The sequence below is a fragment of the Ailuropoda melanoleuca genome, chromosome 10, assembly GCF_002007445.2.
Source record: "Ailuropoda melanoleuca isolate Jingjing chromosome 10, ASM200744v2, whole genome shotgun sequence".
NCBI lineage: Eukaryota > Metazoa > Chordata > Mammalia > Carnivora > Ursidae > Ailuropoda > Ailuropoda melanoleuca.
This window is the reverse complement of record NC_048227.1, coordinates 53186268-53201611: the sequence shown is the minus strand read 5'-3', so window position 1 is coordinate 53201611 and position 15344 is coordinate 53186268. Positions and strand designations below refer to the sequence as shown.

General features: G+C 36.8%; 1 pseudogene; it reads right to left on the bottom strand.

Annotated features, from left to right (window-relative positions):
- Window positions 1–14976: 14976 nt before the first annotated feature.
- On the bottom strand, window positions 14977–15017 carry LOC117804276 (annotated as a pseudogene).
- Window positions 15018–15344: the final 327 nt, after the last annotated feature.

Below are 15344 nucleotides of genomic sequence, written 5' to 3'. Positions count from 1 at the left end.
GGGGCTAGATTAGGCATATTTATTTTTACACTAAGGAGTAGCTTTAAGGGTGTAGACTCCTGTTTGCATGCTAAATGTGAATTAACAATAGTAAACTAAGAGCCATAGAACTGAGAACTTCTGGCTTCTGCCCCAAGATGTAAAGAGCTAAATAGTGGAACACTTCATCTCTTGCACCAGAAGAAGAGGTGAGCTAACTTCAAAATTAGTAGAACAAACAACTGGCTCCAGATCTGAGAAAAGATGGTGCTTAAAGAGAGAGAGCAGATATTCACACTTACTGAGATAGATGCAACTGAACACATTAGAGTTTAGCTTGAATTGCTGACAAATTATTGAAGGCCAAGGGCAAGCTGGCAGAATAGCATGAAATCCCTGGAGGGGTGGTGAAAATATACAAGCTGTTTTTTCTGAGTCTTTACAGAAACAACTCTGAGAAGTGTCTTGTGCTACAAACCTCGGGGAGGGAAAAGGCAATCTTGCAAGAGGAACAAGAAACTCAACCCTGATTCTTCTCCTATCTCTTCTGTGGAACAAAAGCCATAATCTGTGTAGAGAGGAGAAGGGCTGGGACCATATATGGGCAACACTATGAGCCTTAGGCCACTAGTGAAAAACTCACTGCACCTGGAAGAAGAGAACAGGATGAAGGTTGGAGGGGCAGAAAAAGGGATGCCAACGTATACTCAGATTTAATCAGTAAAACTATAGAGGCATAAAACAGGTAAGTAGTTGCCAGTAGTTGAAGAAGAAGAGAGGGGCTGACTGCTAAAGAGTTTTGTGTGGGAAATTTAGGTGTTGGAATCGTACTGTGTGGTATTGAGTGGGTGGATACATGACTCTATGCATTTGTCAAAACCCATAGAATGGTAACATCATAAAGAATGACTTGATTGGTTACTGTGATGGGGTGTAGCACACACTACCCTAAAATATGTCACCTTAGCATATTGAATATTTTAAGCTAAAAGAGTTTGAGAAAACGGTAGAAGCAGAAAGGTCACTAGAATTTCTTCCCTCCATTTCACTCTTTCCTGAAACGGTTAATAAAACCCTCATGTAAGAGATACCCTCCTTATACCCAGGGAAAGGAGCATCCTTATCTCTGAAGACAAAGGGACATCAAGATGAATCTTAACAAATAGACCTTGCTAAGTTTCCCACAGTTTACTACAATTGCCTCATACTCCTTAAACTATCATATTCCTCCACAATTGTCCATTCCTCATCAAAACTAGGATAAAAGTACACAAGTCTGTTTCTTTGGCTCTTCATTTCCTTACAGAGGCTCGCTCCCATGTCACATAAAATTTGTATTAAATATATTAGAATTGGAAATGCTAGTATAAACTTAATTTTAATGTATATATATATAGATAGTTAAAGAAATTATTATACATATGTTTTGTTATACAGACATATATTTCTCAGCTTTGTCCACTCAGAAGGCTAGAATCAGTGACACTACAGAAACAATGAGAATACCTAACATTCTGTCCTTTGTTTCTAAATATCTTTCTCCCATAAAAGAAACCAGGTCTCCTTAGAGAGATGGTTAGTTCTGCATCTAGGGTAGGAAAAATGCAAAATAATACTGGAGTTCTTGTACTAGAAAGCAAGGAAATGCTTAAAAAAGAAAAAAAGAAGTACATGCCAAAAGACATAGGCACTCCTAGTAGCCTGCAAAAGCCCCAGTAGCCAAAATGGAGAAAAAATCCCAATAAAATAATAAATAGTGATAGCACTGGATTATAATCCAAAGGAAAAAAGTCCATGAGTCTATCATGATACAAATTTATGACTGAATAAATAAATGGAGGAGAAAAGAGGACCACATTTTTCTTACATTATAATTTTGGTTAATAAATGCTGATAGGGTTCAGGCCCTAGGTATAATCCCAAGAGAATGGGATATATGGCACCTTGGCATATTGCATATTTTAAGCTGAAGGAATTGGAAAAATGTAAGGTGCAGGAAGGACTCTCTCACCTCCTCCGCTGAACTAGGTCATAAAATGCTCACGTGAGAGGTGCCCTCCCTCCACCAGGAGGGAAGAAGCATTCTTGTCTCTAAATATAGAGGGATACCAAATAGAATTTGCATGACCAGGCCTTGCTAGTTTTCTCCTGGCTTACCACACTTTTGTCCTATCACGTTTTCCCAGAACTTTCTACTTTTCATCAAACCTAGTATAAAAATGCTTAGTATTAATTGTTTCTGTGGGCCTTAATTTCTTTAGGAAAGCTCGTGTGTCATGTAAAACTGATATTAAATAGAGTTGTGTGCTTTTCTGTTACTAATCTGTATTTTGTTACAGAGCTGCCCTACCCAAGAACTGAGAAAGATAAAAGGAAATGATTTTTCCCCTCCCCTACAAGTAGAAGAAATGAAAGAAATAGAAAATCATCACGAGAATACCATAGTAATAAATGATGCAGGCAAGTTTCACTGATGAATGACAAAAGTAGTAGACAAACTTAAAAGAGAAACTAGCTATTGCATACCTTAATATAGCTTTCCCCCAAAGTTCCTAGTTACTCTGATAGTTTAAAAAAATTATCATAAATTCCGTTCTCTCTCTATCAAGAAGGGAAAATTCAGGTACCTTTTCACTTTGGGCTGCGCTTAGTAAATACCTTTTACTAGTAGAGTATGAAAAAGAAAAACTACTAGATTGAAGGAGACTGAATAGACATGACAGCAAAATGCAATGTGGGATTCGGAATTGGATCTTGGAACCAAGACTTTAGGAAATGAAGTCTGTGATTTTATTGGTATTGATTATTGTAAGAAAATTAACATTAGGAGATGGGTGAAAGTTATATATGTGAAGTTATATAATTTCTGTACCATTTTTTAAACAGCTTTGAGATATAATTTGTATACCAAAAATTCCACCATGTACAATTCAAGTATTTTTAGTATATTTACAGAATTATGCAATAATCATAAAAATCTAATTTTAGAACATTGTGTCACCCCAAAAAGAAAACCTTTACCCACTAGCATTCATTTCTCATTCCTTCCCACCATCATTTCTTCCCAATTTCAGCAACCACTAATCTACTTTCAGTCTCTAAGTATGGCTATTATAAACTTTCATACATATAAATGGAATCTTTCAATTTATCCTTTGTGACTGGCTTCTTCCACTTAGCCTAATGTTTTCAAGCTTTATTCATTGGAGCATGTATCATACTTCATTAATTTTTATTCCATCATATGGGTGTTCTGTTGTATAAATTGATAACAAAACCACATTTTAAAAATCCCTTCCAATCAGTTGGAAATTTGGGTTGTTTCCACTTTTTGTTTATTATGAATAATGCTACTATGGCATAATTATACAAGGTTTTGTGTGGACATATATTTACAGTTCTCTTAAGATTGTACCTGGAGCTAGACTTGCTAAATCAAATGATCAGTCTACATTTCACGTTTTGAGTTGCTACCAAACTAGAACAGTTGTCTTATAGGAAAGAAGCTTCTACACTGACTTAAAATGAGAAGGGAGTGTTAGCTCTCAATAGGGAATGTCAGGCAACTTCTTCAGGCTCAGGGCTTGCAAATATAAGGATTCAACATTTGAAGAAGCCTGTATCAAGTTTTTTTCCAACAATGCCTGACTTTAGCATAAAATATCTTTGTATTTACTATTTATCTGTGCCTCTCAAATGTCTGATAATGGCATCAGCTGTCACATCCCTTTTCACTGTTAAACCATGACAGTTCACTACCTCTGAGATTTTGTTTTTTTTAAGTAGTCTCCACGCCCAGTGTGGAGCCCAATGCAGAGCTTGACCTCACAACCCTGAGATCAAGACCTGAGCTGAAATCAAGTCAGATGCTTCACTGACTGAGCCACCCAGGTACCCCTTAATCCCTGTGAGACTTTTAACAAGTGGACCACTACCTTATGGCATGGGCTCTCTGTGCTCTGCTCATTACCAAGAAAGGGTTTCTCATTACTAGCTGGCAGGGTGGCAAGAGAGCCCATTTAAATATTGTCACTCTCTTTTTTGCACCACTCTTGAGAAGTACTGTCACTAGTTTATTTCTGAGGAAGCAGAAGTTGAGAAAGGCTTTATCATGCTGTGTCTTAATTAAGGATCAACACCTGTGGAAGGATGGGGGAGGAAGCAGCACTGGGCAGAGGGAGAGGTCAAACTGATTCAGGCCTGACAAATTTGGCCAACCTCATGAGGACATCTGGAATGAATATGTCCTGTTGGCATTGTCCTACACTGAGATTGGCTGTGTTGATCCATCACTGGATATGGGCCACACAAATAAAGCATGACCTTGAGTGAGTTCATCTGTACAGCTGAGTCAAACCCAAACACATATGCCAGTTACAGTGACAAGTCCTTTCAAAAGGAATCTGGGTGGTATACTTTACCTGCAACCATATATCTAACATGGGATAGAGTTAAAAGTAGAGCACTCATTTCTAACTCTCGGTTTAATATTCTGATTTACCTATTGTTCCAGGTGAAGAAATGGAACAATATTTGTCTACAACTGAGAGCTAGTTAAAAGATGGTTTTTTTTTTTCTGTAAATTTTTTCTCAACTGAAACTGTTCTCAGTGATAACTTTATAAATGTTTATGGGGAAAGGGTTCCTTTCACTCAGTTTACAATGTGCATATGTGTGTTTTTCTTTTCCAACTGTGTGTCTTCTATAGTCCTAATATTTAGCTGTTTACATACGGAGTGCCTATTAAGATGTCTACACAAATCATCCATGCTAAATTATAATGAAACCGAGGCAGAAGAATACATTTAAAGGCAAACTTATTATTTTCCTCTCTGTCATAAAAATAAAATATGTTCATTTTGAATAATTTGGTTAATAACTAAAATATGTTTTTTAAAAGCAAAATGTCCACTTCTTAGAAATATTTTGTTTTCTAGGTTGGTTTTCTAGGTTGGTTGGCTTTTTTGTTTGTTTACTTGTTTGATTTTTAAAATTTTAAAAATATTTCTCCTTATGTGTCAAACTATATTTTGAATTTGAACAAGTTCACACTATGTTTTTCAGGTTAAAAAATAGAACATTTTACAGAGCATGTGTCTATAGACAGTAAGGTATTTAGAGTTAGAGACTGAGGTGTTAAGACATATAAGACCCTTATCAAAAATATAAAACACCATTTTGTAGAAAACAACATAAAAGCCTGATTTTCTTGTCATTTCTAATTTTTGAATCATGGAATACCAAAACAAAAACAAAATATATAGGATGTATGCAAATTTAGATAAAAACAGATGAGTGAAATGTTTTTTACATGGCTACATTTATCTTTGTAAATGTCCTTAAACAAATGCAATTCATTCAATAATATTTTATTATTTGTTGTTTTACAGCCACTATAATGTCAATTTGATGCATGTAGTAAATTTTTCTTCAAGTTGAATAATATTCCTGTGTATGTGTAGCAGATGCTTTTCTATACCAAATGATTCTTGTCTGTTCTCATCAAACACATAAAGTCATTTTGGAATAGCATGCATGCAAATGAGAATTACATGCATGTAAATTTGCATTTGAAATGACTAAATTCTCTTGCCATTTCCATTCTTTATTCTCAATAGCAAACTATTTTTCGTATCTTAAAAGAACATATTTGTTCTAAGCTCAGATGTTTGTGACATTAAAGCCAAAAGCAGATGTTTACATCTAAGTAATAGGACCAAAACATTTGTTGTTATGATGACCTACTTGATATTTAAATTTAAAACATTTTAGAATAAAGAGTATAGAGTTCCATGGGCCAAATTTTTATTTGGGACATTTTTCCAAAGCAAAAGATGACAACTATCATATCTAAACCGTAACTAGTTTATAAATCCAATATACTTTTAACAAAAAGATGATTCCTTACAATTTTATGAAAGGCAGAAAATTCAGGGACTCGTGAAAATTGCTAATAAATATGTCTAATGTTAGAAATTGGTTGGAACGAACATAACATAATAAAAAATTATTATAAAAAAAAGAAATTGGTTGAAATTGTGTTCTTATTTTCAATTAGAGAAATTTCCAGTTAAAGGCTTCAAATTAAGAGAGGGGCTCACCTGAAATTATCTAGTGTCCTAAGATGTCCTAAGATTTTTATTTTTTGTGATTTTTAAAAATAAATGATGAAGATTCTCATACATTACAAAACTGTAGTCATCAAGACAGTATGGTACTAGCACAAAAACAGAGACATAGATCAATAGAACAGAATAAAAAAACCCAGAAATGGACCCACAACTATGTGGACAACTAGTTTTTGACAAAGCAGGAAAGAATATCCAATGGAAAAAAGATAGTCTCTTCAACAAAGGGTATTGGGAAAATTGGACAGCAACATGCAAAAAAAAAAAAATGAAACTGGACCACTTTCTTACACCAAACACAAAAATAAATTCAAAATGCTTGAAAGACCTAAATGTGAAAGAGGAAACCATCAAAATCTTAGAGGAGAACACAGGTAACAACCTTTTTGTCCTCAGCCATAGCAAATTCTTACTAGACACATCTCCAGAGGCAAGGAAATGAAAGCAAAAATTAACTATTGAGACTTCATCAAAATAAAAAGCCTCCGCACAGTGAAAGAAACAGTCAACAAAAAAAAGGTAGCCTATGGAATGGGAGAAGCTATTTGAAAATGACATATCAGATAAAGAGTTAGTAGCCAAAATCTATAAAAAACTCATCAAACTCAACACCCAAAAAGCCAAGTAATCCAGTTAAGAAATGGGCAGAAGACATGAATAGACATTTTTTCCGAAGAAGACATCCAGATGGCTAACAGACATACGAAAAGATGCTCAACGTCACTTATTGCCAGGAAAATGCAAGTCAAAACCATGTTGAGACACCACCTCCCACCTGTCAGAATGGCTAAAATTAATAGCACAGGAAACAGGTGTTGGCAAGGATGTAGAAAAAGGGGAACACTGTTACACTGTTGGTGAAAATGCAAACTGGTGCAGCCACTGTGGAAAACAGTATGGAGGTTCCTCAGAAAGTTAAAAATAGAATTAACCTGCAATCCAGCAATTGCACTACTAGGTATTTACCCAAAGGATACAAAAATATAGATTTGCTATGTTATGTGCACCCTAATGTTTATAGCAGCATTATCAACAATAGACAATTATGGAAAGAGTCCAAATGTCTACTGACTGATGAATGGATAAAAAGGAGTTGGTGTATCTGTGTGTGTGTGTGTGTGTGTGTGTGTGTGTGTGTGTGTGTGTGTAATGGAATATACTCAGCCATGAGAAAGAATGAAATTTTGCCATTTGCCAAGACATGGGTGGAGCTGGAGTGTGTAATGCTAAGTGGAGTCAGTCAGAGAAAGACAAAAATTGTATGATTTCATTCATATGTGGAATTTAAGAAACAAAAGAGATGGACATATGGGAGGGACATAAAGAGAGAGAGGGAAACAAACCCTATGAGATTTAAAGATAGAGAACAAACAGGGTTGATGGAAGGAGGTGGGTGAGGGATGGGATAGACGGGTGATGGGTATTAAGGAGGACCCTTGTTATCATGAGCACTAAGTCTTGTATGTAAGTGATGAATCACTGAAATTCAGGAATTCTACTCCTGAAACCAACATTGCACTGTATGTTAACTGATTAGAGTTTAAATAAAAATTTGAAGAAAAAAATATAATGAAGATTCCCACAAGGAGATAATACTAAGTTATAGAATTTTTCAATATGTGTCCCTATGCTATAAATATGTTGAAATTCAACATGACAGTGAAAACAAGTGTACAGCTATGAATATAAATTTAGTTATCTATAAAGTATTTTTTAAAGATTTATTTATTTATTTGAGAGAGAGAGAGAGAGAGAGTGCAAGCGGGGGGGTTGGTGGCAAAGAGAAAGAATCTCAAACAGACTCCCTGCTGAGCAGGGAGCCAAATGCAGGATTCCATCTCTCAACTCCTGAAATCATGGCCTGAGCTGAAATCAAGAGTTGGATGCTTAGCCGACTGAGCCACCCAAGCACCCCTAGATAAAGTATTAATATAGCAATTGCTAGAGTTAGACTTTTAAAATCAGCTCAAAGACCTTTGAGGCAGAAGTAGACTAAAAACCTAGAAGGCTTAAGAATTAACAGACCAAAACCTGAACACCAACCCAGAAGAAGAGCCGTTAATTTAATATAAGTATCAAACTAAAGATGTTTCATAAAAGTAAAGCATGAGTTTGCAAATACATGTCCTCAGGTTCTTAGCATTATTCCTGAGTGTAATTTAATGTTTTATATTTCTTAAATATGGATTTCCAGTTGTTCCAGTATCATTTTGCTGAAAAAATGATCATTTATCCACTAAATTGCCTCTGCACCTTTATCAAACATTCATTGTCCATTTAAGTATGGGTCTATTTCTGGACTTTTTATTCTGTGTCATTGATGTATTTAACTTAATTCCAATATGACGCTGATTTTTTTTACCATAGCTTTACAGTAAGTCTTGAAGTCAAGTAGTATTAACCCAATTTGCTTTTTCTTACTTGCTTCATCTGTTCTAGATATTTTTCATTTCCATGTGAATTTCTACCACTGCAAGAACTAAAAATCCTGCTTACAACCTCATGAGGGAGCTTGAAGTAAAACCTTCCCCAGTCTACTCTTGTAGTGACTGTAATCCTAGCTGACACCTTGACTGAAGTCTGTGAGAGACCCTAAAGTACCCAAGAGGTTCTAAAAGTACTAACTATAAAAACTAAGATAGGGACCTCTTCCAGTTTCTGGTCTGGCAAATAAGAAGCTTGAAAGTCACCATTCCATCCTAAGAAGTAAAAAGCTGAGCAGACTGAAAAATCAACAACTTGTTAATCTTAAAAGTAAAACAGCCAGTTATTTTATCAGCAAAATGGGTTTATCCAGGAATAGCAGAGGAATTGTAATTTGGGACAAGCAAGGGATAGCCAAAACCACAGGCAAGTCTAGAGAACAAAGAACAGGAATGCTCTTTTATAGAGGAAGGAGGGGAGTTGAGAGGGGCTGTTACAAACAAAACCCATTGGGGGATGGGCAAATGGGTGAAGGGGAGAGGGAGATAGAGACTTCCAGTTATGAAATGAATAAATCACAGAATAAAGGGCACAGCATAGTGAGTATAGTCAATGGTATTGTAATAGCATTGTATGGTGACAGATAGTAGCTACACTTGTGGTGAGCGTAGCATAACATATATAGAAGTTGAATCACTATGTTGCACACCTGAAACTAATGTAATACTCATTATGTGTCAACTATACTCAAAAAAAAATTAAGTCCATCAGAGTAAACTGGGAGTTCAAAATGTTGTGGCTTTTCACTGGCTGAGTTGTTAGTTTCTCATTAGCTGGGCTCTTGCTAAGTAAGGAGAAAATCTCCCTTCCTCCTGCTGCGGTGGTAAAGGCAGCTTCCTCCTGTTGGGAATGTAGGGTACCTTGGGGTCTGCAATTGACAATGAGTGGCAGGACATGAGAACTTCCCCTTCTGGCCTCTGACTCTATTTTAAATGAAGCTCCCTTTACCCAGTTTCGTATTTTCCCCTTTTGATCAAGATCTTTTCCCAATAGCATCAGTTATCAAGCGTCAGGTTTTTCAAATTCAGTGGCCTTTGTCCCTTGATGCCAAGAAGGATCTTTCCTGTGTGTCATTTCTCACATTGTAAAGTATACAAAAGAGAAAGTAGAATGGTAAATACAGGAAGAGAACATTAGTCTTTTATCCTCCNAATGCAGGATTCCATCTCTCAACTCCTGAAATCATGGCCTGAGCTGAAATCAAGAGTTGGATGCTTAGCCGACTGAGCCACCCAAGCACCCCTAGATAAAGTATTAATATAGCAATTGCTAGAGTTAGACTTTTAAAATCAGCTCAAAGACCTTTGAGGCAGAAGTAGACTAAAAACCTAGAAGGCTTAAGAATTAACAGACCAAAACCTGAACACCAACCCAGAAGAAGAGCCGTTAATTTAATATAAGTATCAAACTAAAGATGTTTCATAAAAGTAAAGCATGAGTTTGCAAATACATGTCCTCAGGTTCTTAGCATTATTCCTGAGTGTAATTTAATGTTTTATATTTCTTAAATATGGATTTCCAGTTGTTCCAGTATCATTTTGCTGAAAAAATGATCATTTATCCACTAAATTGCCTCTGCACCTTTATCAAACATTCATTGTCCATTTAAGTATGGGTCTATTTCTGGACTTTTTATTCTGTGTCATTGATGTATTTAACTTAATTCCAATATGACGCTGATTTTTTTTACCATAGCTTTACAGTAAGTCTTGAAGTCAAGTAGTATTAACCCAATTTGCTTTTTCTTACTTGCTTCATCTGTTCTAGATATTTTTCATTTCCATGTGAATTTCTACCACTGCAAGAACTAAAAATCCTGCTTACAACCTCATGAGGGAGCTTGAAGTAAAACCTTCCCCAGTCTACTCTTGTAGTGACTGTAATCCTAGCTGACACCTTGACTGAAGTCTGTGAGAGACCCTAAAGTACCCAAGAGGTTCTAAAAGTACTAACTATAAAAACTAAGATAGGGACCTCTTCCAGTTTCTGGTCTGGCAAATAAGAAGCTTGAAAGTCACCATTCCATCCTAAGAAGTAAAAAGCTGAGCAGACTGAAAAATCAACAACTTGTTAATCTTAAAAGTAAAACAGCCAGTTATTTTATCAGCAAAATGGGTTTATCCAGGAATAGCAGAGGAATTGTAATTTGGGACAAGCAAGGGATAGCCAAAACCACAGGCAAGTCTAGAGAACAAAGAACAGGAATGCTCTTTTATAGAGGAAGGAGGGGAGTTGAGAGGGGCTGTTACAAACAAAACCCATTGGGGGATGGGCAAATGGGTGAAGGGGAGAGGGAGATAGAGACTTCCAGTTATGAAATGAATAAATCACAGAATAAAGGGCACAGCATAGTGAGTATAGTCAATGGTATTGTAATAGCATTGTATGGTGACAGATAGTAGCTACACTTGTGGTGAGCGTAGCATAACATATATAGAAGTTGAATCACTATGTTGCACACCTGAAACTAATGTAATACTCATTATGTGTCAACTATACTCAAAAAAAAATTAAGTCCATCAGAGTAAACTGGGAGTTCAAAATGTTGTGGCTTTTCACTGGCTGAGTTGTTAGTTTCTCATTAGCTGGGCTCTTGCTAAGTAAGGAGAAAATCTCCCTTCCTCCTGCTGCGGTGGTAAAGGCAGCTTCCTCCTGTTGGGAATGTAGGGTACCTTGGGGTCTGCAATTGACAATGAGTGGCAGGACATGAGAACTTCCCCTTCTGGCCTCTGACTCTATTTTAAATGAAGCTCCCTTTACCCAGTTTCGTATTTTCCCCTTTTGATCAAGATCTTTTCCCAATAGCATCAGTTATCAAGCGTCAGGTTTTTCAAATTCAGTGGCCTTTGTCCCTTGATGCCAAGAAGGATCTTTCCTGTGTGTCATTTCTCACATTGTAAAGTATACAAAAGAGAAAGTAGAATGGTAAATACAGGAAGAGAACATTAGTCTTTTATCCTCCAGTATGAAGACAATGAATCGCCCAAACATAGACACCATTGTTAAGACTTTCAATTAAAAGGACCCAGGGAGTGTACATAGGACCCCATCATATGTATTAGCATCTATGTACCCACTGGCCAGTATAAACTCATTAGCATCATTCAACCAAGACTTTGGTACTGTATTATTAAATATTGAAAGATTATCTTAAAAGTATGGGTATGTCAGAAAGCTTACAAATGGCTAAATTTATATAGACTGCCTTGCAGTGTCAAGAAATCTCATATTTCCATCCCATTGTTATGTTAAATTGAAGCAAGGAATGGGGATAAGGAGGTTTAATACTCTAACCTTATAAAAAGGACCTGTGGAACAATTCAAGCATACAGTGACATTTGAAATTTCAGCAAAATTACTTATAGGATGAATTAAGGGCTCATTGCTGTCTTGGGCAGATCAAGGTTTCTGATGGAAAATCCAGCAATCAAAAATGTTATCCCTTTTCTCAAGGAATTGGGAAATGCAGAAAAGGGAAATGTCTCTCCATGAAAAAGAGAGAGAAGAAGCAACAGTGAGGAAAATGTAGATAGGCTTGGTCCAGATATCTGGGGAAAGCTGTCTCATTAGATGGCGTCTTCTTCAATTATGGGGAATCTTTATTTTCAGGTCACCAGAAGGTGAGCAGGTCTAGTCAGGGTTTGGTGCCTTCTTTAGATGTGTCATATGAATCCAAGAATCTATTCCCTGGAGCTTGGAGGCACAAGAGTAGGTTAACAGTACCTGACAAAAGCCTTTCCAGAGAGGTTGAAGAGAGTCTTTCTGGGGTTACTTTTCTACTAGATGAAATCCCTAGGTTGCAAGGTGAAACACTTAAAGCCTTAATTTCTGAGGATTGTGCTATGAAAAGATTAGTGTACTTAAAGCATGGTTAGTTTTAGTAAAATCAATTAGGCCTTTACGATATTGAGGCATATCTTTTATCAACTGAAGATCATAGAGGCATGGACCAGGTGCACTGGATATCCTATCATTGTCTCTAAGGGTGAGAGTTTAGAAGTTTCAAAGGGTATGTATTTTCAGTTCCAAAGGAGATTTAGAAGGACCAATGGCAGAGCCTTTGCCCAGGGTATTTTTTTGCCAGTTGAGTCATAAAGATGCTGTTAGCATGTTTGACCAGCTCTGAGGATCGAGGATGAGAAGCACAGTGAATGTGTGGTAAAACTGGCCAAACAGCACGGACTTGTCAAAGCGCCTGACTGAAGTTTGAGAGGGATTCTCCAGTTAAGGATAATATTTTCTAACAAGATTTTAGCCATGGAATAAGCAGTGGCTTGTCTATAAGAAAAAGCTTTGGTGCAGTAAGAAAACATACAAACCATGACTAAAACATATTTATATCCATGAGACAAGGAAAACTGTATGAAATCCTTTTGCCAAACCTTGAATGCTCCATTGGACAGTTTACAGTTTCCTTGGATTGTACTTTAGGCAGATGAGACTAACTAGGTGGGCACTTCTTTGTGGCCTTATTGAAGTTTCCAACAAATACTGGTTCATGTATGGTATCATTTTGTCAGTAGACCAATGGTTTAATGAATGTACAATGGTAAATAGTGAGAAATTTAGAATATCTGGAAGGGCCAGATTGTTATTTGATCCAAACCAGACCTCTCTTTTTTATCGAATCAATTATAATATTTCCAGTATTGTTTTTCCTTTGTTGAGGTCAATTTTACCAAATTATCTCTGGTCAGTTTGTCCAAATTATCATTTGGGGGAACATTCCTCTGGACTATGACAAAGGTTTAGCTATTGGTTTCCTTGAGAGTAGCATTTTTAGTGGAAATATCAATGAGGTGGTTTCTTTTGGCCTCCTGCAAATTGAGTCTGGCATAATCAGGAACCTTAATAATAGAGAGCACCTGGCAAAAATATGGCATTTAATAAATTTGGACATAGGAGCCATTTTCAATTTTATCCCCATTGGAGGTTAAGGAAACCTCACTGTTTCCATATCATCCAAGGTCATGAACTACACAAAAGGCATACCAACTATCAGTGTAAATGTTTGAGCTTGATGCCTTGAAGGGCTTCTTTATTTATAGGGTATTGATTAATTCTGAGAAAATTTGAGGGATGTATTTGAATCTTAATGGAGGTGCAGTGTGGATTCTGCCAATATCAGTTGAAGATTTTGTCCATAAAGAGGATGGTACCTAATCTAGTAAAGACAAATGATCTGTGTCCCCAGACTCAGCATTAGTGCTGTCAGAGCAAATAAAAGATGTTGTGGGTCATTAAATTCACCTGGTTGGCAATTTTGATTATTACCGTCAAATTCTAGAATTATTTCCTCTTTTGGGAGAAAGAAATTCCAGCATGATGGTTTTCTAAGAAATCTCAGACTAGTAAATGAATAAGGGTGAAGGAACTATGGAGAAAAGTGTGGGTATCTCAAAGGACTTGAACAAGAGGGAATAGGTTCAAAGGCAGAAAACTGTTGAGGTTTATTGGAGACCCCACTATTTGAACCATTTTAGTACTCTAAGGCAGGGACTGTTTTATAGCAATGGATTTGAGCACCGAGTGTATAGCTCCAGTGTCAGGACAGAGAGAAATTCATTCCCAATCTGGATTGTCATTAGTCTGAGCCAATTAAGATGGAGGATTGGGAAAAGTGCCTGTATTTCCTTGGAGCCCTGTTTGGAAATTAGGTGGGCCCTGGAAAGGCTGGCTAGAGGACTCTGGACACCTGGAGTGCTTAAGTTTGTAACTTTTTTTCTAATGTCCTGGCTTTTTGCAATACTAGCAGAGACAATGAGGTTTTTGATTTTGTTTGGGAGCCTCCATTTGCTGGAGTTGAAAATTAATAGTTTTAGTAGTCTTCCTTTTAGTTGGATATCCAGGGTGTAGGCAAGCTGATTTGCCAAATTTATTAAATCTTCTATGGGCATAGTTTCCTAGTCCATCCCAATCCTTTTAACTAAAAGAGAAAGATGGTATTTCACCCCATTAATAAACACAGAGCTAAATGCTAAGTGGATTCAACATCTAAAAGAAGACCAGAGTTTAAAGACAATTTGAAGTTGACTGTAACAGTCATGAAGAGGTTAATCAGGCTTTTGTGTGCAAGCCTGAATTTTGTTTCAATCACAAGTTTTAGGAAAAGCTGTTGGAATTGCTTTGTGGAGATTTCCAGTGAGTGTGCTAGCATCTTGCCAAAAGTTAGGGGTCTGTTTTTCTAAATCCCTTAAAGGATGTTCCTGGGGTGTCTGGGTTGCTCAGTTGGTTAAGAGTCTGACTCTTGATTTCAGCTCAGGTCATGATTTCAGGTTTGTGAGATCAAGCCCTACGTTGGGCTCTGCTCTGGGCACGGAGCCTGCTTAAGATTCTCTCTCTCCCTTTTCCTCTCCCCCCCACCCCTCTCCCATCTCCCCCTCTCTAGTCACAAACTATAGAAATGATCCCTGAAAGTATAGTCTTTCCCCCTCTCTAAAGAAAAAAAAAAGGATATTCCCATCAAGGATATTCCCTAGTTTCATCCAATATTTGGCCTGGTCATCATCAACAAGCATGTGGACTAATTGCTATAAATCTATGAAACCAGGTTGATAAGTTTGAATGACTATGTTGAATTCTTCAGCAAACCTTGGGGGTCGTCAGTTACTTTCAGAAACTCTAACTATGCCTCACAATTCACCTTTAGTCCAGGGAATATAAGGAATTTGGGGGTTGTTTGGATCCTCAGAAGAATTAACTTTAAAGAGTTAAACCTTTTAATAAGCTCAGAAGAGGAGAAAGTTGAGGAGG